Genomic DNA, 24,116 nt, shown 5'->3' on the forward strand with positions numbered 1-24,116 from the left:
AGAAGATATTCTATAACTTTAAACTCCTCATGCCTGGTACTTTCATGATTGGAAGATTGCAAATGGTCAGTTCTGGACTTCCCAGTTATTTATTGTGCTGTGCCCTTGGAGGCTGAATGGAACTAACAGTCCTCTGTGTATTTGGCATTGAATAACCTAATTACCTTTCGCAGTAAAGACTTAATCAAAAAGTGAATACTGATTTTCAGTGTATGTATGCATGATAAACTGATTACTTAGTAAGTATTTCTGGTTTACAACCCTGACACATTTTTGCTTCCTTCTGTCCTGGTTATCTTCTGTCCATGTATTCCTAGAGCCCTTTGTTAAGAGAGAGCAGGCATCTTAGCTTAATATGTTTCACACTCTCTAAAAAAGCTCACAGAGTGCTGAAACATGCAAATACCTTCTCTGCTTTTTGTCTGATTAGGGTGTGTCAGAGGGAGTGGATGCAGCTCACAGAGCAAGAGATTCTGTATTAAGGATGGTTTTTAATACATTCTGCGTGTTTTGTTTATTAGAAATCATTCATTTGAATTATCCACATTCAGAGCCAGTGACTGCTACTTAATTATGGTGCTATCAGTGCTGAACGAAGAATGACTTGATGGAAAACAAAATCCTTCATACAATTTATCAGCCTGAATAACAACCCCAAATAATTAGAACCATAGACTGCCACAGCATGCAGATGGTGCTGAAAAGCCAGCTATCTGCAATCAGTCCAATCAATATGGGTTTATCTTGGCAAGGGTGTTATCCAGAGCCAAGGAGAAAGGCTGCCATGCTTCCCTTTTTTATGAGCTTCTCTTTCCTTAAACGACTGTCAAGAGGTCTTTTTTACTTTAACCTTATAATTTTCCCGGTACATGGCATCAATGATGTTCAGAAAAGTATGCTCACATTCTATTATATCATATGACAAATGAACAGAGACAAAGAAAAAAGAAGACAAAACCCACAGACCCATTCATTTTGACACAATGAGGAGGCTAAGCTCATAATTAAAAAAAAAAAACCAAACCCAAAAACATAGGAAAATCAATGTTAAGGTTTCCTTGACAACCTTACTTTGACTCTTTCCATGACTTAAAAGATGGTCTTACATTCTTTTGTTCAGGCAATTCTTATCTGACATTTGATTTTTCCTCCCACTTTAGTGTACAGTTACCATCCCCTACTTGCTGTTCAGTCACTTTATTGAGGCAAATAAAGCTGGCTTTTACAAAATCAGACTGAGGAAAAGGTCAATGTTTTAATTTTCACAGAGCAAAAAAAGCAACCTTTATAATATTATGACTGCATCATAAATATTGTTATTATTTATTATCATTGTTATTATTATTAATAATAATAATAATAATAATGGAATATATTTTTTCTCTGTTCTGTGAAGAGTCAGAGAAGTCTGCAAGACTGCTAAATAGCCCCCAGAAACCTAAACCAAGATTAAAACTAATGCTTCATTCAGTTTTGCACAAAAGCCCTTCTCTCCTGAAAGGAGTTGAATGGTGATACCATTTCATTTTCCAGAGTGCTCTTAAGAACATTGATGGTCAATAACATCTCATCTAATCAGCACAAAGAGGTAGGGAAGCTCTGTCAGCCTTGATGTTTGCAGTGGAGAATTGTGGCCATCTCTGGGGACAGAAGCTGCTCCTTGGTGGTGGTGGGGAGGGAGACATGAACAAAATGGTGAAAGGGGACTCCTCCTCTCCTTGGGAGAGCTCCTGGATCTCTGCACAGCTGTAAATGCTGAGCTCAGACCTTTTCTTTCCGTACCTCCTCCTGACCAAGGGCACTGCAGCAAGGGCACTTGGGCAAGTCTGGCTGCAGGAGACAAACTGAGCAAATTTGATTGCTCAGTGTAAAGGAAAAATTATGTTCCCCATGAGTGAAATCCAGACCCGCGGTAATACAGCTGACATCAGCCAAGCTTCCTTCTAGGACTACAGCTAAATCAATCAAGAAAGGCTGAATAAAAAAAAAAGAAATAAAAATAAAAATTATTTTGTCTTTTATTGCAACTTTGGGGAAAAATGCTCTGAGGTTTGTACAAATACTCTGTTGTATGTATGGAATAGACATTGCTCTCTAGACCTGTTCTTGATTCATTTTTTTGTTTTCTTTATTCATTAATAAAGAATTATCTCAAACTTGCATATATATTGACATAATTTGGGGTTGTCATGGAGATAATGTTATACCAGAAATAAATGCAGCATGCAAGGATAGCGTAATTTTAACCAGGACTCAGATTCAAAAGGAAATATTTCTGAGACAGCTTTAAGTAAATACAACACAAGTACCTTATTTGTATGCATTTGCAGAGATCTTATTTTTATAACAGATCCTTTAGCAGGAAGGGCATTACTGAGGGCTCACTGAAGACAATCACATTCTAGCTGTTGATTTTAGCAATTATTCTTTCAGGAGCACACATTCATTTTGCTTTGAGCCTGTGCCTGGCAAAACACAACCAGAAAATTCATTCCTTTCAGCATTTTCATTCTCAGTGCTCTCTCAGATTCAGGCTTTGACCAATGAATATCAGAGTACACGTAGGTGAAGGGAGGAATTCTTACAGCCAGTCTATAAACTCCTGCCTCACTTTCACCTGCACACTGGGGCATGTAAAGGAAGATGTATGGAGAGGAGGAGGAGGAGGAGAGGGAAGAAGATTAAAAGGTTTTCAGTCTCCTCTGTGCTGCTCTTGAAAGAACAATAAGAAACACAGATGAAGGGATGTGGGGAAATTGTGGCAGACCATGCACAAAACATCACTGGGCAGGGGAGAAGGACATACTGCTCATATGCCCTAAGGCAGAAGCAGGTGTCATGTAATGGAATTTCTCTTAATTAATGTCATGATTTGGAAGGTAGGAGCAACAGCATCAAGGTGCTTGAATTTTCTGAGCACTAACAAAAGGCTGACCTTGATAATACAAGTTCAGGATAGAGGATTGTCTCAATTGTTACAGTAAGTCAGTCCCTTGCAAATATTGCTGCTGAGATGTCTGCCTGAACATCAGCGATGCTTTTGCCACACATTTTATGTCTATGCCTCCTCCTATGGCAGGTTTACCTCAAGTGAGTGTGGCAAAATGTCCTACAGGAGAGTCACAGAGAGACAGAAACATTGTTCTGGACAGTGCAGGATGCAGAGCTCACAATCTGGTGACAGGAGAGGTTCAGAGAGGTTCAGAGAGGAGAGGAATCACAATTGGAAGGTATCTACAACAATTATTTAATCCAACTGCCTGTACTCTTCAGGGCTGACCAAATGATAAAGCATTAAGATATTGAGGGCATTGTCCAAATACCTCTTAAACATTGACCGGTTTATCAACCTCCATAAAGCCTGTTCTGGTATTTGATCTGGTATCCTCTTGGTAAAGAAATTGTTCCCAATGTTCATCCTGAACCTCCTCTGCTGCAGCTTTGAACCATTCACAAACACCCCACCACTGTATCCCAGGGAGAAGAGCTCAGCACCTTCCTCTCCAAGTCCCCTCCTCAGGAAGCTGTGGAGAGCAATGAGGTGGCCTCTCAGACCCCTTTTCTCCAACCAGACAAGCCCCAAGTCCTGAGCTGCTCCCCACAGGCCATTCCTTGCAGTCCTTCCACCTGTTTTGTTTCCCTCCTTTAGATGCACTCAAGTGCTTTCACATCCTTCATAAATTGTGGGCACGGCACTGCAAATGGTCCTTGAGGTGAGGCTGCACCAGTGCTGAGCACAGGGGACAATCCCATCTCCTGCCTGGCTGGACCTGTTGTGCCTGATGCACCCCAGGATGGGCCCTGCCCCAGGATGGGCTTTTCCCTCCTGGCTGCCAGGACTCACAGCTGACTCACCCTGAGCTGCTGCCCAGCAGCACCCACAGGCCCTCTCCAAAGGGCTCTCCAGACACTCCTCTCCTGGTTTATACACGTGTCATGTGTCCTGTGGCACTACTCTGTCCTAGGTGAAGGATCTGACATTTCAGCCTGTTAAATTTCAGTGCTGGCAAAGCAGGCACTAAACCCCAAGGTTTCTCCAAACATCTGTTGCACTGAACACTTGAAGCCCTTAAGCAGTCATAGGAAAGGAGAGCTAGCCTTTTGGTTTTTAAGTCATGTCGCATTTTTACATGCATATATCTGAGTGTGCATATGTGATTCTCACCCTCATGTATTTTTAATTTATTTATACTGCATAATAAAATAATATCAAATATTAGCAGCAGTCTTAAAAGACATAGATGAAACTAAGTAAGAAACACTGTGTTGACAGAAAGGAGACAAGAAAATAATGTATTCAGTGAGTGCATTATCATTTACAGGGGATTCTGATGCATCAAATAGTAGAATTAGAATAGCAAGTTGGTGTATCCAGAATAAACACTCAATGAGACAGATCTCCTGAAAATAAGAGCATGTTTTTGCTTCAGGAATTGATTTTAATGGATATGCTATGGCTAAAAGAATGCATAGTATTTTGAAAATTGAGGATTTGCTGTAAATATTGTACCTTGCAGACAGATGATTCTGCCAAAGACTGGATGTCTGGTTTTCAAGGGGCAAAAGAAACACTGAGTGACAAGAAAACTTATAGAACAGGCATGGGTGATTACCACAGTACACTTTTCAGCAAAGAGGGGGAAAAAAGAGAAATTAAAAAGCTTTCAGACAGCTTTACATGAAATTTAGGGAACTGAGACACAGAATGGTTTTTTTCTTACACAGAGCATTGCTATTTAGGGGTCACTGAAAAGCAAGAAGGGCTGGAGACTTCCATGCCTCTGACATTAGTTGAGGAGGAAAATGGATTTGTAAAAGAGAAATTGCATTTCAGTGCCACTTGGGTAAAGTAACTGACTGATAATTAGGCCCTGGAATTAGACTCCTGAAACAGGGCAATTGTTCTGTTTTCTTCTTAAATAGCAATTAAAATTTGACTTTTGTCAAATACTGCCTTCATGGACCAGTTCTATATTTATTTTTATAATATTCTTTCATTCTATATTCTATATTTAATTTATTCTATATTTTCATTCTATATTTAATTTATTTGAAAGGAAAACTACTAAATCAGGTACAGAAATTTTCACAGCCTACTCTTACTGCGTGTCTGCCGTAAGATGAAGTTGAGAAAAAGAAGTCAATTCAGAAAAAAAAGCCTTAAAAGATTGAGAATATGTACCAGTAATGTCAGATACATGACAGGCATCAAGAATACAGCGATTTTCCTCAAACAGTCATTATTTTTTAATGTAAAATTTAACATACTAATGTGTGTGAATTTGTAATTGACCAATTAAAGGAATTTAAGTATATCATCTAAAGTAATAACAAGGAAAATGAATTGTAAATAATAATTACAGTATTTTTCTTTAAAAAGTAGTTCAGTCTATTACAGTATCACAAGCACGAAAGTCAAAACAGATTTTTGTTATACAGGTATTTCCAACATGACTGAAATTTAAAATAAATTAAAGATTAAATAAATTAAAGATTGAATAAATTTTAAATAAAGATAGTTTAATAGCTCCAGGCACTGCTTCCTCCACACTGCTGGACCATCTCTTGCATGTTGCTTACAGTACCACACCCCTTACCATGCTCCTGACTTCTTAAAAAATTGTACATGTAGCGGATTGACTTATTTGTACTTCTTGATTCTGGCAACAGAAGTTGTTTTTCTAAATATCTTATCTTGTTTCCTCTATATGTAATCTGTGTATGTATTTTCTTCCCAGAAGCCAAATCAAAGAGTTCTGTGTTCTTTTCAAGACACCTAATCTCATTTTGAAGACTCCAAAGCAGTGGTAAACGTATCACTTCTCTATGTAATCTCTACAATTGGAAATTATTGCTATAAAATGATAGCAAATTTCAAGGTTGAGTGTGATGACCTCAGTCTTAAGATGCTGTTTCTTCTTATTCCTTTGCACATTGGGGAAAAGGGAAAGTTAATACCACTGTCAGTTAACTTTCCCCCTAACACTGGTACTACTATACCACAATAAAATAATTTATTACCATTCTTATCATTTGCTGTCATAATATGTGAAAACTCAATAGCACCTCTGTGCCTTTAGAATGCCAAGCATTTCCCACTTTGTGATCCATCCCATCCTCTTCAGAACTGAGGGCAGCACTGCAATAGTGATCTTCCCCTTGAAATGAATAGACCTGCACAGGCATTAGGCAACAGGCAATGGACCTGTTCCTTTCCTTAGCCTGAGGCGAAAATGACTCCCTGCAGCTTAGACTCCCTTCTGCTGCCTCAACATTTTGACCTTGAGCTGCATTAGAATGCAAATTAAGGACCTTGGTTATCAAGAAGGGAAAAGAAACAGTGACTAAACCCTATCTCTAAGTACCTTAGTGGGCAAAAGGAAACAAAAGGTTGTGAGGGTTCCAGTCTTGCCCACATAAACATAATGAAATTAAATAGGTAGGTGCTGTAGCAAATGCATTTAGAGGAGAAATGAGATATACATTTTTAACAGAGAGGAGCCACTACCTAGAAGTGCAGTGGATGATCCAGTGGACATAAATTACTTGAAGTCATTTAAAAGAGGAGTGACTCCATCTTTCTCAAGAACTATCTGTCCTAATTAATATATAAAATGTTTGGAATACCTTTATAGAAAGGCAACAAAATCAAACTGCTCCTTTCCAGCATTCAAAACCATAAATCATAAGAAAAGATGACTGATAAACCCTACTGGATAGGTGTTAATTTACTGATGAATTAGCAAGTGACAATAAACATTATCTAATGTTTAATTTGTGGGAAACACTGAAGTAAAAATGGAGTAACAAGATACTTTCAAATATTACTCATGAAGTATTTTTACATGCATGCAAAACCCTCCCGTCTGTAACGGGCAGTCAACATAAATTCAGATTTAAAAACTATGTGCTGGAAAGATGTGGGACTGAGAAATTCCCGTCATCATTAAGGGATCACAAATCACAATCGCTGCTGCTGTTCATCATGAGTCACAGAAAGAGAACAGGCTCTACGAATCATGTGAGAAAGGTTCATGGGACTGAGGAGAAATATAAAGAGGCTTTATCCATGCAATGTGCATGTGGCTCCCTGTTGGATCTGTTGCCAGTGGTGAGTGACAGCTGCAGAAGCATGAGGGACTGAAGCATGGAGGCTTGGAAAGCTCTCAGGTGTGAGGAGAAGCTCTGCTAAAGCCTCCTGCTTAATGGGACAGAGCAGCTCCCAAAAGCCTCTCTGTGTGGGTTTTAGCTCTGAATTTCACCACAGCTCAGAGACTAGGCTGCAAAATATCCTGGCTGCAAAACTGAAGGAACAGAGTAAAGCAAGATGGGTTTTATTCCATTTCTTTCTTCTTGCTAAGTGAAGTAAGTGAGCACCTGCTTCCTAGAAGTTCACACTAATACTGTTCAATAGTAACTAATACTGTACAAGAGTAATGGTCTCTACCAGCAATCATTTCCCAGGGACTGTGAGCAGCACTGAGACCCAGGCAGGGAATGAGAAGAATCCTTACCCTTGTTAGGGATTAACCACCTCAGGAAAGCATGGCAGTGAATAAATATCACGTCTCCATGAAGGGTATATTAAATCAGAATATATTAAATCAAATACTTCAATTTGACATTTTGGTCGTAGAAATGGTCAATATAAATTAACATGCTCTGAAACATTTGAGGAAATCTGAGGAAAGAGGTGCCAAGGCTTCTGTCAGGACTGGTTGTGCCTGTTCTGAGGGCAGAAATTGCCACACAGCACCTCTGGGCAGAGACCGGGGGAAGATGCTGAGAGGACTCCAGGAGAAGCCGGTGGCACAGACACCAACAAGGGGTTCAGACAGGGCTAAGGGTCAGGTCAGGCACGTTCTGCCACAGCCACTGCTGGAATATTGTGTTTGTAGCCTATAAAAGTCACTGCTCTCTCTTGCTATCCACCTCACAAAATGAGGTAAAAAAGAGCATCAAGGGCCAACTATCGATTTTCCTGTCTCTGAAAAATTGCCTCTGGAAGAGCAATTCTAGGGCTTTGCCTAGATGTCCAAAGATGATCTGTCTGAAATTAAGGGTTGAAATAGTTTTCAGCAACAGGATAAACAGAAAACGTAAATACGAAATCTCATTTGTGTGCACAAAAAAGACTGCTACGTATTTTTCATTCTAAAACTTGTATTTTTTAAGATTTAATTTCTAAAAAATATTTTAAATGTATTAATTTTATTTTTTTCAAGTAAGTTAAATTTCATTCATATATTCACCTGAACTTAATTGATGGGAAAATTAATGGGAAACTTTTGACAAGGAAACAGAATTTATGTTATTTTCATCAAATTTGAACTTGTTAGACTTTGATTAATATAATAGTAACAATTTTTTTTATTTTTTCAACTTTAACATAAAACTGAGTGTGCAAAGAATGGTTGGGCTTTATTACTTTTTTGAGACCATACTGCAGTCAAGTATTATTTTCCTGAAAGTGAGTTTGTTTAATTCCACCATTTTTTTCTATCACATCTAGACACCTTTCAAATTTTTCTCCTGAGCAACTTTGTCAAACAATGTTTCCCACAACTTTCAATTTGACTGCATGCATTTAGACTTCGGTTTCTCAACAGCCTTCTGAAAATTTGTCTTATTTTTCTGTAGTCTCTGGTTTCTTCTACACAGATATATTGAAATTATTTTTCCCAAAGAAACACATCTTTTTATTTTTCTGGTATTCCAAAGGGCAGGCTGCTGATTCTGGCTGCAGTTCTGGGGTTTTTCTAGAGGAATATGGTTTTAGGTATTCTCACCACCAAAATTTGAATTTTGAATGTGCTCATCAAGGAAAGGAAGACAAGGCTCCAGATGCTTCTTAGGACAATATTTGAGAGCATAATGTGTCTCTCCTACACTGCCTGGTCTTAGTATCTGATCCCAATAACAGAAACAGGAGATCTCAGTATCCCAATAACAGAAACAACAATGCGTGAACGCACAAATGCTCCTCAAACAGAGCCTCACATCCCCTGTTCCTGTTCCTGTTCCTGTTCCTGTTCCTGTTCCTGTTCCTGTTCCTGTTCCTGTTCCTGTTCCTGTTCCTGTTCCTGTTCCTAGAAATGAAAAATGGGTAGATGTTTCTTCAAGGAGTCAAGAACACCCATATGAACTTCACTGAATACCTCAGAGGCCATGAAAGACAAGCAATGAAGGTTATACAAATGCAAAGTATTTCACCAAAATCGCTGGGATTCCAGTTAGTGCAGTGATCTGGGCCAGCAGCATACTCAGCACCTTGCTTAGGCAATATTACCGAGGGTTTGTTTGTGCTACCACAGTTTTTCAAAGCAGGTGATGAATGAAACTGTTCAACAGGGTTCAAAAATGAACAAAAGAAAACCTAATTAAGATCTGAGACACATTTTCACAGGATAACATGAACATTGCAAATTTAGTTGGGAAATGTCATAATCCAGGATTATTAAAAACAAAAATAACACCCCTAGTTTAAGAAGTCCCAAAGCTTCAGATTGCCCAAATCTGGATGCCATCACTAGTCCTGCTTTTGCTATTCCTGTGCTGATAGCTGTTCTTGGAGCAGGAGACTTGCTGAGATATATCTTTTGTTTGAGCCAATACAAATGTATTTACATTTTCTTCTTCTCCTCTTCCCAGAATGTGCATAATAGGAGATGCTGGAGGGTAGTGGAGGAAACGAGCAGCAGAGAACTACTTGGACTGTCTCAGTGGAGACAGTGGCCTGTGCACACAGTACATGGGCAAGCAGGACTGGACTCAGGAAAGCTGAAAGAGCTGGGGAAAGCAGTTCAGAAATACCCTCACCCTCAGCACTGGAGGATCCCACTCCCACCCCCAACCACAGAGAGGACTCAGCCAGGCTTTGCCATACTTTCCACCTGTACTCCCCACATGCAGCTTTCAAACCTCTGCCACTTCCTCCCCGAGCCCATGGGAGGCTTGACTCTGTGTACAAAGTGTACTTCTATTTCTGGTTCATCTTCCAAATGTTCTCATTAGCAGGGTCAGAATCATCTCATTCAAGCTCGCTCTTTAAAAAAACCGAATCGCTACTTTAGCTGGATGTTATTCATACTGAAATCAAGTTTATGGCTTTTTAAAGGGAAAAATGCATCAGTTCTAGCCACCTACTGAGCTACCATATTTCATGCCTAGAGGATTCATCAAGCACCTGGTGATTTTTCAGAAAGGGAATGAAGCCTATGTGTGTTTTCATCAATTTTGAGGGAAAAAATCTTAACCCTTAACAGTTCAAAATCTGAAGAAATAAAAAAAGCCTCAAACCGTGAGAGAGTTTTGAAAATCCATGTTTTTTTTAAGATTCTGGTTGTAGACTCCTAAATAAATTTTAGAGACAAATTCCAAACATTTCTCCTCATTCTAAATATAAGAAATCCTAACCCATTTCACCTTCTTAGTAAATTCACATCTTCTTTAGTTTGTGTTGCTGTGTTACTCATTTCATCTTCTGGAGTAAACTGCCCTCAGCACCATTGTTTTCAGATATCTTCATTTGCTGTTGTCACTGTGCTGTGAAGTCTATCTAGAATAATTGTTTGGAAATACAAATTTTTATACATAAATATATACAAATATAAAGATACATATAATATATAAAAATATATATAAACTATATATTTATAAATATAAATAAATAGCTCTATAAAGATTATTTGAGGGTTTTGGTGGGTTTGTGACACCAAGTGAAAAGCTACAAATTTTTGCTGTCAAAGAAATGAGAAATGCCATTCTCTGCTTGAAGGTGCCTGGTAAAAATGCATCAAAATCTACTTTCCAAGAAAAATCCTTTGGCAAAATTGTGTACTCTTAACAGAAGCTCCATTTATTTGTTCACAGACTTGAAGTTTTTAGGCAGAGTTATAAATTCATAACAGTTTTCCTGAGTGCTGAGATTTTGCATTTGGGAATACGAGTGAAATGCAAGATGTTCACAGTCACAATTACCATTGTATATTTATAAGTAAGGCTCAGAGTTGTGACAGCATGTGCATATAAAATCCAAGATATTTGTGTATTCCTTAAGAAAATAATTGATTGCATATCTCTATTCTTCATTCAAATGCATTTTAATCTTGGCTGACAATTTCTACCAGAAATTATCCCCTATGAAATTTGCAATTTCTGATCAAATTTTGAAAAACAAAATTGCTGACTTTGTGCTATGCATTAATATTAGATATGATTAAATTTAGATGCAATCCAACATTTAAGCTAATATTAAAAGAAAACAAGCAAAAATCTGGATGCAAAATTTGGATGATGTGTCACAGAAGTACAATACATTTAAGATCACAGGGAGGGTAAAGCGCTAGGAGAATAGTGGATTAAAGACATTACTCAGCTTTCCTAGGAATTGTTCTTTTTGACTCCTATTCCGTGGTGTTTTACAACAGCCTCAGTTCTTTCCATTTAGTCAGGGATGGGATGGAATGCACTAACTCCCTAGAAGAGATTTCTCCATGACAGCTGCCTGACCCTACTCCTATATGCTCCGAAGCCAGAGGACCATGGGCAGTGGAAAAGGTCATATAATGGTGAAAGAGAAAGAAAGACTCAGGCTTTTTCTCTCAGTGAGACTTTCTGAGTCCCACAGTCTACCACTTGCCTGGACCTTCCTCAACCCTAACCCAAGATGAATAAATTCCTGGTGTAAGCGCTATGGCATGGAGTGGCTTGTAAATGAGGTTAAAAAGCCTGAGATATGGATAATCCATGCAACTGAAAATCCAGCAATTGTCCAAATATATCTATTGAAGGATAAAGCAGCAACATTATTGAAATTACTTTATTAGTAGCTTGGTTGGTTTATTCATATCAAAGAATTAATGCAGTTAAAAATACAGGATTTTTAATTGATCTAATCCAACCTTCCTGTGTCAATAATATACATACTATATATTTCATATCCCAGAACCATAAAGATAATTTTAAATACTCAGGCCGCAGATCAATGTTTTGTTGTATTTATAAATATTTTTCTTTTATTCAGCAAAAAACCATTCTTTTCTAAATCTGTAAATCTTATCAAGTGTGAGAGCCACATCTAATGCATACATACCCTACTGAATAATTCTCTGGCATCTCCTTTCTAAAAATGTAATAAAGTAATTTATTACAAAGTTCCATTTGTTTGGGTAAACAGAAATAGTTTGATATAAACATGTCAGTGAAAATGAAGAAGAAGTCTATTGGAATGAACACGATTTTGAAAGCAGAGATAGAACGGAATTAGAGGCAATTACCTTTCAGCTAATCTGAATAGACAGCACATACACACAACAAATTCAGAGTAAATAACTTCTGTTCATCCTGTGACCGGTGTTTTCATTCTTCACTGTCAGTCTAGCATGCTAAAGCAAACTGAAAAATTAGTATTAGAACAGTCTGTTTGAATTATCCAAATTCATCCTGCAAAAAATGTCAGTCAGGTTGTCAAAGTAAGTGTCCTCATGGTCTGGGATTATTTTAAGGCTGTGTTTACACACAGTCCCACCCATGCTGTCTGCAGAGCTGGACATCGAGGGGCTCCAGGGCAGACACCCCGTAGCAGACCTACCAAGACACAAAGTTCCTTGGTTTGTGCATGGGCAGGACCACACTAAACATAACCCAAGTCTGAAAGCCAGTTAGCTGCAAGCCTACACTTTTCCGTGGGAATTGAGGAATATAGAGCTCTTTTAATTTGTTGCTCTCCAAACAACACTGTTCCGCACCTGGAGCCATACCCAAATACAAAAATGCACCATTCCCTAGGAAACAGCCCTACTCTTTTATAACCATCTCCAAAAGGAAACTTGCCATGCTGTGTATTTGTTTCTAACTATAAGCTTGTTGCTTACAAATAGCTGTTTTTAACAAAACCACCCTCCCTCCTTTCACACTCATTTCCAGAAGTAGGAAATTAAGTAGGAATTAAAGAACCTTATTCTATCTTCCACAAACCTGGTGTGTAACTAAGGAAAGACATTTACCTTCATTTAATTTCATATGCCTCATTTTATTCCTCCACAAATGGAAATAAAGAAACTTTTCCTTATAGAATCTTTTAAAATCTTATAACAAAATATTCTAGATAAGAGCCTTTTACTCCTGAACTGGTTGTCCTGCACTTTTCTGACAGTACTGCATGTGTTTGTGACAGAAAACTGGAAGGAAGCTCTTAAATCAATGAGCCCAGTCCCCTGCTTGAATTGCACCATTGCTGTATGTATTTCCAGGAGGCAATTGAGCTCTATCTTGAAAATACTGTGATGCCTTCTATTGAAACTCTCATTAATTGCATGTAATGATGATAAGGAAATATTTTATTTTTATTATTTTGAGACAAAATGCATTCTTGCTCAGTATATGTCCATTTTGGAGTTTATTAAGGGTTGTTTTTAAGGGCTGTTTTTTGGCCTCATCCCTTCTTCTGTAATACTGTGCTTCAGTTTAAATATCTGTTCATGTAATGTGTTTATCTCTTATTATATGCCAGGTTTTCCTTTGGAACTGCAAAGGAGTGCACACAGGCGTGAACACGGGTTTGCAGAACAGCAGCGGAAGTCTCACCAAAGGCACAAAAAGCATTAGTACTTCTCACAAGAACCATTAGTATTTTTTTACCTGCACTGGACTTCAGTCTGCCATTCAAGTAAAACAGATAAGCCTCTGCTGGAAATACCTCTCTCAACACATCTGAGTTTACTTCTCACGTCCACTTCCCTGTGGTATCTTAGAAGATACCTGTGCTCACAGAACACCATTTCTCTGCCTCATTCAGCTGATGAATTCCTTTAGTTTGGTCTTTCATTACTTTCTTTCATTCCTTACATTGTTGTTCATTTTATAGACCATTAAATTTAATCCCACTTCCATTGCTGCAGTCTCCAACATCATGCTCTTCTTCCTGACCTGCCTGTCTGCTGGCAAAGTGATGATAGAGAGAGTTCTACCATCACATACTTATTTTTGAGACAAGACCATTAATGAAAATACTAGTGAATTAATCTCACAAGCAATTTTTGAGGATCCTCACTGTTACCTTTCCCTAGTGACTTACCCTCTGGAGAGAACCATTTTCATTTTTTCTCTGTGCACTTCCCTACCCACCTTAAAGTAGTTACACTAATACTTTACCCACATTACAATTAGCTCTCTTGTTCTTCAGTCTCACTATGGTTTTCTTAGTGTAAAAATGCCTACTATATAAATTTTAAAAATAATTTTAATTTTTAAAGAAAATTAATAATATTTTTACAGATCTTAACTTTGACAAAAAAACATATTGCCACTATCTATTTATTTATTCTTTTGTCTTTAGTATTTTTTTCTGTCAAAATTTGTTTCAAAGCTGTGCAATCAAATTCATTCTTCAAATTTAAATACCTGAGTTGGGCTTCCAAATTTTAATGAATTAGTTCTCCTAAAAATGGCTAGATTTGCCACGTGCAGAGGAAAAAAGTAGATATTTTAGAAATTCTTCAGGGGACAAGCTTATCTGCATTATTAGGATATTAACTAAAACACAGGCTATAAGTCTTCAAATACCATTTAAAAGATGTAAGAAAATATTTTTTTGTAATTTTATATCTTTGACTAGTTTTTCTTCTTTTCATCCTTCTTAAATCTGTGTTGGCTTTTTTTTCTCCGACAGTTTTACCCCATGTAAGTGTGAAATTCATCTCAACTAATCTTAATTGTCCAGTATGTAGTTCTAAAGGCAGTGGCTCCAAACTCCCTTACAGTTAAGAGAGAGCCCAGATCATCTCAAGGTAGCCACCCTAAAGCTTTGCTCAAGACAGGTGAGAAGAATTAAATTTGGCTGTAACATATTTCTTTTCACTGACTACACAAGAAACTAGACAATTATAATGATATTAGATGCTTAAAGTTTAAACAGTTAACATTTCAAATGATTTAAATTAGGCAAGATTAATCCCACCCTTAAAGATTGATTTTTTTTCTTTTTATATAACCTAGTTTTTAATCAGATGCACTTTTTAAAATTTATTTTTACTATCTTGGCTGTCAGTCAAGTTCCTTTGTATTAGGTATCTCTCCTACCTATTATATAGTTTTTCTATTTATTGCTTTTCAAGTAGTTGTTATTCACCCATGCTTTTGCATTGCTCGTCATAAAAATAAAATAGGAGAATCCCTATTATTAACACATGTATTAATGTATCTGCCTTCCTACTAGCTTTTCCTTTGTTCTCTGCTTTGACTAATTTTCAATTTTCTTTGTTAATGTTTTAATTGTTTAAATAGACTTGAGTCATTTAGTACACTTGTGCTGTAGACCAGCACTCTATAGTTTCTGTCAGAATAACAAAAAATACATAAAAAAGTATTGTAAGTAAGGAAAAATCATGATCCTGGCTCAAAAAAATCAACCAGCTTCTATTTAAATTGAAGCAATTAAAAAAAAAAAAAAAAGTTTTAAGATCTATTTACCTTGTGCTTTTTAAGCCTTTGAGAATGACAATCGAATGATTTTTCACTCCAGCCATATGGAAATATTCATAAATGCCAAAAAGAAAAAGAGGGAGAGATAAAGCAGTCAAGGTGCTACAGAACAGCATGACTACCAAAGCTAAAGCTTTAAATTTCTTATTTCATGTTAACACACTGAATGATTTCTTATTTCATGTTAACACGCTGTGATTGCAACAGTGTTTGAGAATATTGTTATTTAGTTTTCCCTATCTCTTTCTGTGGATGATAATGCTGTCAAATAATCCTCTATATATTTCTGTGAGTTCTTAAATTCTCCACTAATCTCATTTTGATTTGGTTCAGGTATACTTCATTTCAGAACCTTAGTCCAGCTGCTAGATATTTCCCCACACATAAACCTGGTTTCAGTGTTATTCCAAAGTAAATCTGTTCTGTTGAGCTCCAGGTCCACTTGTCTGTTGGAGAGTTTGACACATTGACATCCCCTCTGAAAAATCCCATTGAAGTTTATGGCTTCATGCAATTTTCATGCACACCTCAATCTCTTAAACCTTTTCAGAATGCTGGAAGCATGAGTGCACCTGGGCTGGGTAGAAATGATGCAAGCCTTACTAAATTCCCTTTAAGTGTCTGTCTTAATCCAGGTGATTGCTAAGAAAGGAACAGCAAATAATTGCTTCAAAAATGAGATACAGTCATGGATTCTCTAAGAATGCAAGAAGGAGATAACCTGACAGGTGGGTTAGGAGTCACACATCTCTTCAGACAGGCACACACGGCTGGGTGAGCCTGGCATCCTCCCTATGCCTTCAAAGAGATCTCTTGTTAGGCATGTTCATTGTACTTGTTATCTATTTGTGCTACACAGCACCAGGAGCCTCAGCAGAAGAATATTGGTGGCCTCACCACATTTCCAGCCTCAGTGGTCAGAGGAGCACAAATAATTACATTATTTGTGGGCAGGCACCCTAAGATGGAACAACTGGCTCTGCAATTTGTCCATGTGCTTCAGGGAGGAATCCTGCTAAGGCAGCTGTATGGCTTCTGATAGCCAGTTTGGGTATTCTTTCATAATGTTGCAGCTGTGCTGTATTCTCGTTGTGTTGTACTTGTGCCACTAGATTCTCAGACTCTCTGATAAGAGAGAGAATTTCCATTACTTCTCTTTAAATTCTGAGCTGAGTATCAGAGATCTGTGGTGTACACAGCAAATGTGCCTAGAATAGATATCTCAAATTTTCAGCTAATGAAAAGACCCAACTGTCTTACTGGCATTTTCACTTATGTTTGTCTCTCCTTTAAGCCTGCCGTTAGAGACTTGTGGAGAAAAGGAATGCTTCCCAAAGAAAGACAAATGAGATAAGCTATAAAATTAGTTCATTTCAGCTGCTTTGTTCAAATGACAGATCAAAAGGACAGCAGGCTAAATGACTCAGAAGCGTGAGACGAATTTGAGTACAATTTATTATCCTGACACCCATTATATAATCTTTGTTTTGTGCTGTACATCGGAAACTGTCTCATTAAATAAATTTCCAAGCATTTTATTATTTTCTTTACTTAAATCCATTTTTAAGCAATTTCTTTTTCAACACGTAAAGATTTGTTTTTTGATGGATGTCTGGGGACAGCTCACAGGGTTTTTATATGCCTCTACAACACATGCTGCATACAGAGCAGAGGCACATGTTTTAGAATTGCTGTCTTAATGGTTTTTGTTGACTTTTGGCCCCCACCCTTTTTTTAGATTTGAGCTCTGCTGGCCAGTCCATATGCATTGTACTCTCTCACATCCTTGTCTTTTGACTCAATTTATCTCAGTATTGGTGACTGGGATATTTTGGTGTAATTTTTAGTTTTCCTTTTTGCTCCCTTTCAAGGTCATGTTTTAGGAGCCAGAGTGGCAGAGCTGAGAAGCTGCCTGCGACTTCTCTGTGCCTCTGAAGGTTGCAGGGGGTACAGGCAGAAAAAAACCCACATGAGAGATGCTTATGAATGACAGACCCAGATCTGAGTCTCCTGACAACATTTATCTATGCTGTTTGAACTGAATCAGATTGGGCATCAACTTTACCCACAATTAAACAAGAAGCTGATTTTAATAAGAGCACAAATGGAGGCTGCAGTGATAGTCTGGCTTAAGAAGGTGTTGAACAAGCCATTGCAAATCTTGACAAGAGGCACAGATATCAAAAACTTAAATATCCTATTCATATCCACTGCCTATTCTATAAATTTTGGGTAAATGATTCCTTTTTAGTCTAATTTATTACACCATTGTTAAAATGTTCATGGGAAAAAAAAATATGTAAGTATATGATTCATCATTCATTGGTATTTATTATCCTGTATTACATCTTATTGTCTTAGTCTGACAAGCTCAAATATTATTTATAATTAATAATTTCCATTCTAATTTTTCTATATGCATCATTCAAAAAATGCAAAAACAACCCCTGAAGACCTAAAATAGGGAAAGCTTTATCATACTCATGTTTTTGATTGCAGCTCTGGAGTTTTTATAGAACTACATGTACCTCCTTTTGCAAAGGAATTTACCCCTGTCAGGCTAGGTAGCAGGATAGATTCTTCTGGGTTATATCTCATCCTCTGCATTGCAGAACTGCAGAATGTGAGCTGGCCATGGTGAGGTTCACCATATGCTGTCTGCAACAGGTTCCAGTTCTGGCATCTTAAACTGCATATAAGATGTAACTGTTGTCCCAATGAGCAGAATGAAAGATTTAGTGCTTAAATTAAGCTTTGATGGTAAAAAAATATCAGGAGTACTAGGTATCAGGCAAGATTTTTGGACCAGCAAAATGTAGCCACAAATCTCAAACTCAGTTCTTCAGACATCTCCTTAAAAAGGTATCTGCCCAAACTCTTGATCTCTTCTTTATAAATTTTGTGCAGTGTCCTCTGACAAACTCAGTTTTTATTGGTCATTTCAATGAACTGCAATTCATGAGGCACTGCTGCTCATGAGTCATGCTTACTTACTGTGTTATAAAGGAACTAGTTTTTCTTTCTCCCTCTCTTTCTAAACTTCACATTTCCTGTTTCAGGGAGATTACCAGCATGAAAGAAAACCTAACGGTGGGCCAATGGGTGGAAGGAATTCAGTTCTTAATGTACCGCATCAGAGACTGATGGCAAGGATACAGATGCCTTTGGGGATCATTGGTAGGCAAGTCATTAGTCTGGTCCTGCAGGCTTACATTATTTGCTATGCATAACTGAAGATAGACTGGTTTTTCTAAAAGTTAAGAACAATACTAGTGTGTTAGCAACACATTGAAACGACTCATTCCTCACTGGCCACTACTAAATTGCAGCAGTATTTCACTTCCCTTAATAATACTGCAGTAACATATTCTCTGGAAGAGTATTTTAAAGGTAGTGATTAAAGAGAAGCAAAGAAAGTCAAAAGCTAAACTGAAAGTTCCTCCGGTAGTTCAGGGTTGTTTTATTCAGATAGCAATATTGGAGGAAGAAGTGCTTCTCAGTACTGAACCCTTATGAACTGCATGGTGCTTAAAAATAAATGCTGAGAAATTCAAACTAAGGATTTGGGACAGTATTTTACAAAACAAAAAATACTGAGATTTATATGGAGAAAGATTTAAAACCCTCTGAGGGATATTCAGAAATCTCTGCCTCAGAGTTTATTGTCCAGGTGATGACTCAGACTGCTTGTCCTGATTGGCAACAGAAAGAAATAGTGAAAAGAAGACTGAGGGAGGCATTACTAATAAACTCTCCTCAAAATGCTGGAAATCAGAAATTGAAGTTCTAGCTAATAAAAGGACATGTTCTTTAGTGTGACACCCTTTAGAAGAGAGACCTGCTCTGAATACACTTCACAGCTTCCCAACAGACCATTATACTGGTGATGGAGACTGCACCAGGCATACTGGGTGGCTGGTAGCTACCCTCCCTCTGGAAAACAGAACTTTATTTGTAGCCTGAATTTATCTAATTCCAGTTTCCAATCTCTAGAGTTGGTAGTGCTTCATTTGCTAGATTCAAGAGCTCTTGTCACAAGCCAAGTTACAATGGAAACGGCAATCTCTTCCTTCTAAAGCTTTCTGAAGGCACTCAGTACAAGTGCTGCTCCTCCAGCTCTGACCCCTCTGGGATGGATTCTGTGCCCTTCTCCTCATCCCAGGCACTTTTTCTTCCTCCTGTCCCTTGCTGTGATCCCTCAGTAGGAATGGTGTGGGTGCTGCTCCCCTGCTCTCACAGAGCTGGTGAACCACACACCTAAGGCAAAGAGCACATATTTAGGTCAAAAGCTTTTGACACAAAGAGTAAACATTCCTGTTCTGTTAATCCTCAGTTTCAGAGCTATTTACTATCCCCTAATGCAGGCTGGTCCCTCACTGCCACGCTCAGGGCTTTGAAAGGAAGTTTTAATCAGCCCATCCAAATTAGCCAAGGCAAACTTAGAACCGTGGTTCCTTCCAGATATTTTTTCTTTTTTGCTACCTTTTTGCATACCCTCTAAGTTAGCTTATTTAATGCAGAAAACTTCTTTAACTCTGGAGGCAGAGGCACTCTGTTCCATTCAGCAATCAGTATCAGGGTTCTAAGGGACAAGACAAAGCGTTTATGAATGTTTCATAATGAAAGTCCAGTGCCTCTTGTTCTGTTGTCATTGGCTTTGCTGGTCCAGCAGGACAATTTCTGCATGCTGTTCTCTTTTTATAGCATGGTCCTAATTCAGGACAGCATTGAGCTATTTTTCAGCATTCCATTCAACAGTTGAATACAAAAACATGACTAAACTGAGTCCTGTATTGGGACCTTTTTGGCATTAAGTTAAATTGGAAGTCTGCATTATGGAAATGTAATTTGCATCAAAAATAAGAAAGTATATTTTCCTCTTACACTTTTCTTCTACAAAGTGCTTTCAAAATATTAATTAATTAATCCCACAGTGAGTTTTGCACTCAAACATCAATGAAAACTTCCTGTAAATGTAAATGTATCACTGAACTTTGAAAATCTAGACTGTACTGAAAAATGTGCTGAAATACTGTAGATTGGATTGAAAATGTAGACTGTACTGAAAATGTATTCTGTCAAAAATGCTATGTCTGGAGCATTAAAGGTAAAGAATGACAGCTTATTCTTAATAATATTTTTGCAAGATACTTAAAGGTCAGATGTATATTTTAAAGCTTTCCCCTTCTGAGGAGAAACTCTTACTCCTTTGAAGTGCTGTTATCAAGCCCTTTGGACTTTCTGTGACCCAGCCCTTCCATTTCATCTCATCCAACTCTTAACATGAGTGTTCATTCTATTGACTCAGTGTTAGTGAAATCCTTCTGTATCAGCCAAACACAAAACAAAATAAGCACTTCTTCATTTGCAGATCAACCTTTGTGTAATGAAAATGCTGATATGCTCAGAGCAAACAACTATAAGTTGTACCAAAGCAACCAGCCAAAAATAAAACCAGTGTAAAACAAATTTTCTCCAAGAGAGCTGAGCAGTCTGGGAAGCAGGAGGGTCTTCAGAAATTCCTCAAGGACTTTGTTTTTGGAGGGTACTTAACACCGTGTATCTTGGGCCTGCAAACAAAGATTTCAGAGCATTAAGTAGCATTAAAATATTACAATTAAAGTACATGATAATAACCAGTCGGTGAGCTCGCTCTGATATCCTCTAGAGTATATCAGGAATAATTCCAGTCAGTTCTTGATTTCATCCTGTAATATTCCCAGTGGAATTATAAACAGAGTGATACTATAAATGGTGTAAAACTAGTTAGACCCTTAAACAAGACCTTCTAGAATGTATAGTGGCTCCTTGTTCCACCTTACCTTCCATCTTACACAGACAAAATGAACATAGGTAAACAACAGGTAAAAACAATCTCTGAGTTTTATGGCTCTTCACACAGAATTTTGTAATGAGGACCCTGTGTGAGGAATACTTCCCAGATGCTGTCTGTCTCACTATCAAGCATTTACAGCTGGCTATGTCAGTGTGTGTGCTTCTCTGTTGGGCTCAAACCAACCTCAAAGAGTTCCATTTAAATGTTCACTTTTTGTTCAGCATGCTTAGTGACCCCTGCGATTATTTACAAAATTATTTACAAAATTGCATACTAAATTTCATATGGCCTTGTACTGTCTTTGTTAGCTCTAGCAAAGACAGACCCAGGAAGTAAGGTAAAAAGAGTCAGATCTGCAAAGGGATTTGGAGACTAGATTTACTTTTACATTCAGTATAGGAGCATCTTCTCCAAGTTTAGGCATATTCTTGCAAAATCAATGAATTGATGCTTCTGGGGCTACTCAGTTTTGAGAAGAAGTGGAGTAGGAGCAGCAGTTGCCTAGGATTATTCTGTCCTGCAGTGTCACAGGAAGAGTTCAAGCACAACTGAGAGATGTGAACTCTTAAAACTGACTCAAGTTGTTCCAGAAACAATATTGCCCCCACATGCCCGGACAAGGGAAGAAGAGTCCATTTGCCCTAACACCAGTCTCAGTCTGAACAAACCAGATCCTCAGCTGATAAATTTACCCTACAGAAAGCTCTGAGTGTTTTCCAACTGATGAGAAGTGAACTGACAGTGGGTATATGGTCTCTGTCCCTTAGGGGTGTTTTGCCCAAAGAAAAAGATAGACAACTTTCAGTATTAAGGTAATTTAAAAGCAAGAGAAAAAAAGTAAAAGAGTTCCTTCTTTGCCACAAGTAAAAAAGCTTTACCAGGGCACCAGGGTTTGTTTCTTATGCAGGTAAGAAATAATCTCCTTCTGTTGTTGACATAACTTAATGGGAAAAATTTTGCAGCTGGTGAACAACAGAAGATATTTTCTTAGGGATAAAAAAGGATTTTGTCTAAATAATCTGACTGAAATCCTGCTGTGGCAAATTCCTGGAGACATTGGGACAAGGCAGCACAACTCACTCTAGAAGACAGACTGACAGACCAACCCATGAGTTAGATCAGAGAGCAGAGGAAATGATGCAGTGTGCAGAGCTGTGTGAATTATTAGTTGTGATTGTTTTTGTTGAATTTAGATGTTTTATGTCTGCTGAATGGTTCAGAGAAGGTAGGGTCTTCTAAATTTTTTCAGGTTTCTTTATTTCTATTTAGTCAATGCATGTACTGGATGGATGTGAGCTGTGAAATCCTCTACAAGCTGGAAATAGGTTCCATGTGATCAGCCATCTGGATCATGTGGACTTGTTATTTTACCTGAAAAAAACAGTGACTCGGGAAATGAAAACTCATGTTACAGAAAAAAAATAAAATAGGAAAAAAAAAAGGAAAAAAAATAGAGGAAGAAAAAAAATAGAGGAAGAAAAAAAATTACTTCCCAAAACCCCCAAACAAAATCAACATTAATTTATATTTTTAGCATTTTTGGAGAATTGGCAGGTTCTCATAACAAATGGTGAGTACTGGATGTGAGTCCTGGGGGAGAAATGCCATTGTACAGATGGCTTTTTTTACAGTAATTTTTGATGGGGGAAAGAGGCAAGGTCACAACAATCCCAGAAGTAAGGAAAAGGACTTAGCTAAGATGTACAGGCCAGGAGAAAGCCTGCTGAGGTTCATGCAGCCCTCGGACTATAATTCACAATGCTCCCCCAAATGGGCACCAACAATATGTCCTGGAAGAGCTGGAGTGTGCTTGGAGTGACTGCATGGCTCTGGAGAAAATAGTCAAGACCACGGGTTTCCACTTGATCCTGCCTCACAGGGAAGGGTTTGAGGAGAAGGTGATAGATCCTGCAGGTCCACAGCCAGTTCCATAACTAGCATTGTCAACAGGGAGTGTTCACAGGGCCCTTAAACCCACAAAACCCTGTTTGAGGATAGAGACTAAGTGTGGAGAGATGGGACACACCTGGCTCAGTGGTTTTCTCTAATAAAATGATTCTGTTTCTGCATGAAAGGAGAGCAGTGTCTCCCCCACAATATCTCTGCATGCACATGAGGTCATGATGGTGTGGACAAGCAGACGGTTTCAATAGTTGGAGGGCAGTGTTTAGCTGGCTGTACTCCTTCTGGAGGCCAAGAACAAGGGGAATAACACGTCTGTCAATTAGCTAAAGGAGGAGACAGAATTCCCCCCTCAGCAAGACTGCACCAAAACTGGGATGCAATGGGATCCAGTACCATGTGGCAGGGAAGGCTCTCCCTATGCACACCCTACTCTGCTTGCCCATTCCAGTCCAGCTGCGTTAAGGGCATTGTCCAAATGCCTCTTAAACAGTGACAGGCGTGGGACACTGAACACCTTTCCAGGAAGCCTGCTTCAGTGTTTGACTGCCGATAAAGAAATATTCCATCTAGGTAATGAAATACTTCTTAATGTCCTGTCTGAACCTCCCCTGCTGCTGAACCATTCCCACACTGGATACCAGGGAGAAGAGCTCAGCACCTCCCTCTTTACTTCCCCTCCTCAGGAAGTTGTGGAGACCCATGAGGTTGTCACTCAGCTTCCCTTTCTCCAAACTAGAAAATCCCCAAAGTCAGCTCAGGTGTATTAACTTCAAAAAAATGTTCAGGCTTCAGATGTTTGGAACTTTTAAAACCAGAATTGTTTACCAACAAGTAGTCCTTGGGGGTGGGCATACAATTAAGTCCTGATCTCATTAGGATCCATCCAAGGCAG

Source organism: Cyanistes caeruleus, chromosome 3 (genome assembly GCF_971803275.1).
Source record: "Cyanistes caeruleus chromosome 3, bCyaCae1.hap1.1, whole genome shotgun sequence".
NCBI lineage: Eukaryota > Metazoa > Chordata > Aves > Passeriformes > Paridae > Cyanistes > Cyanistes caeruleus.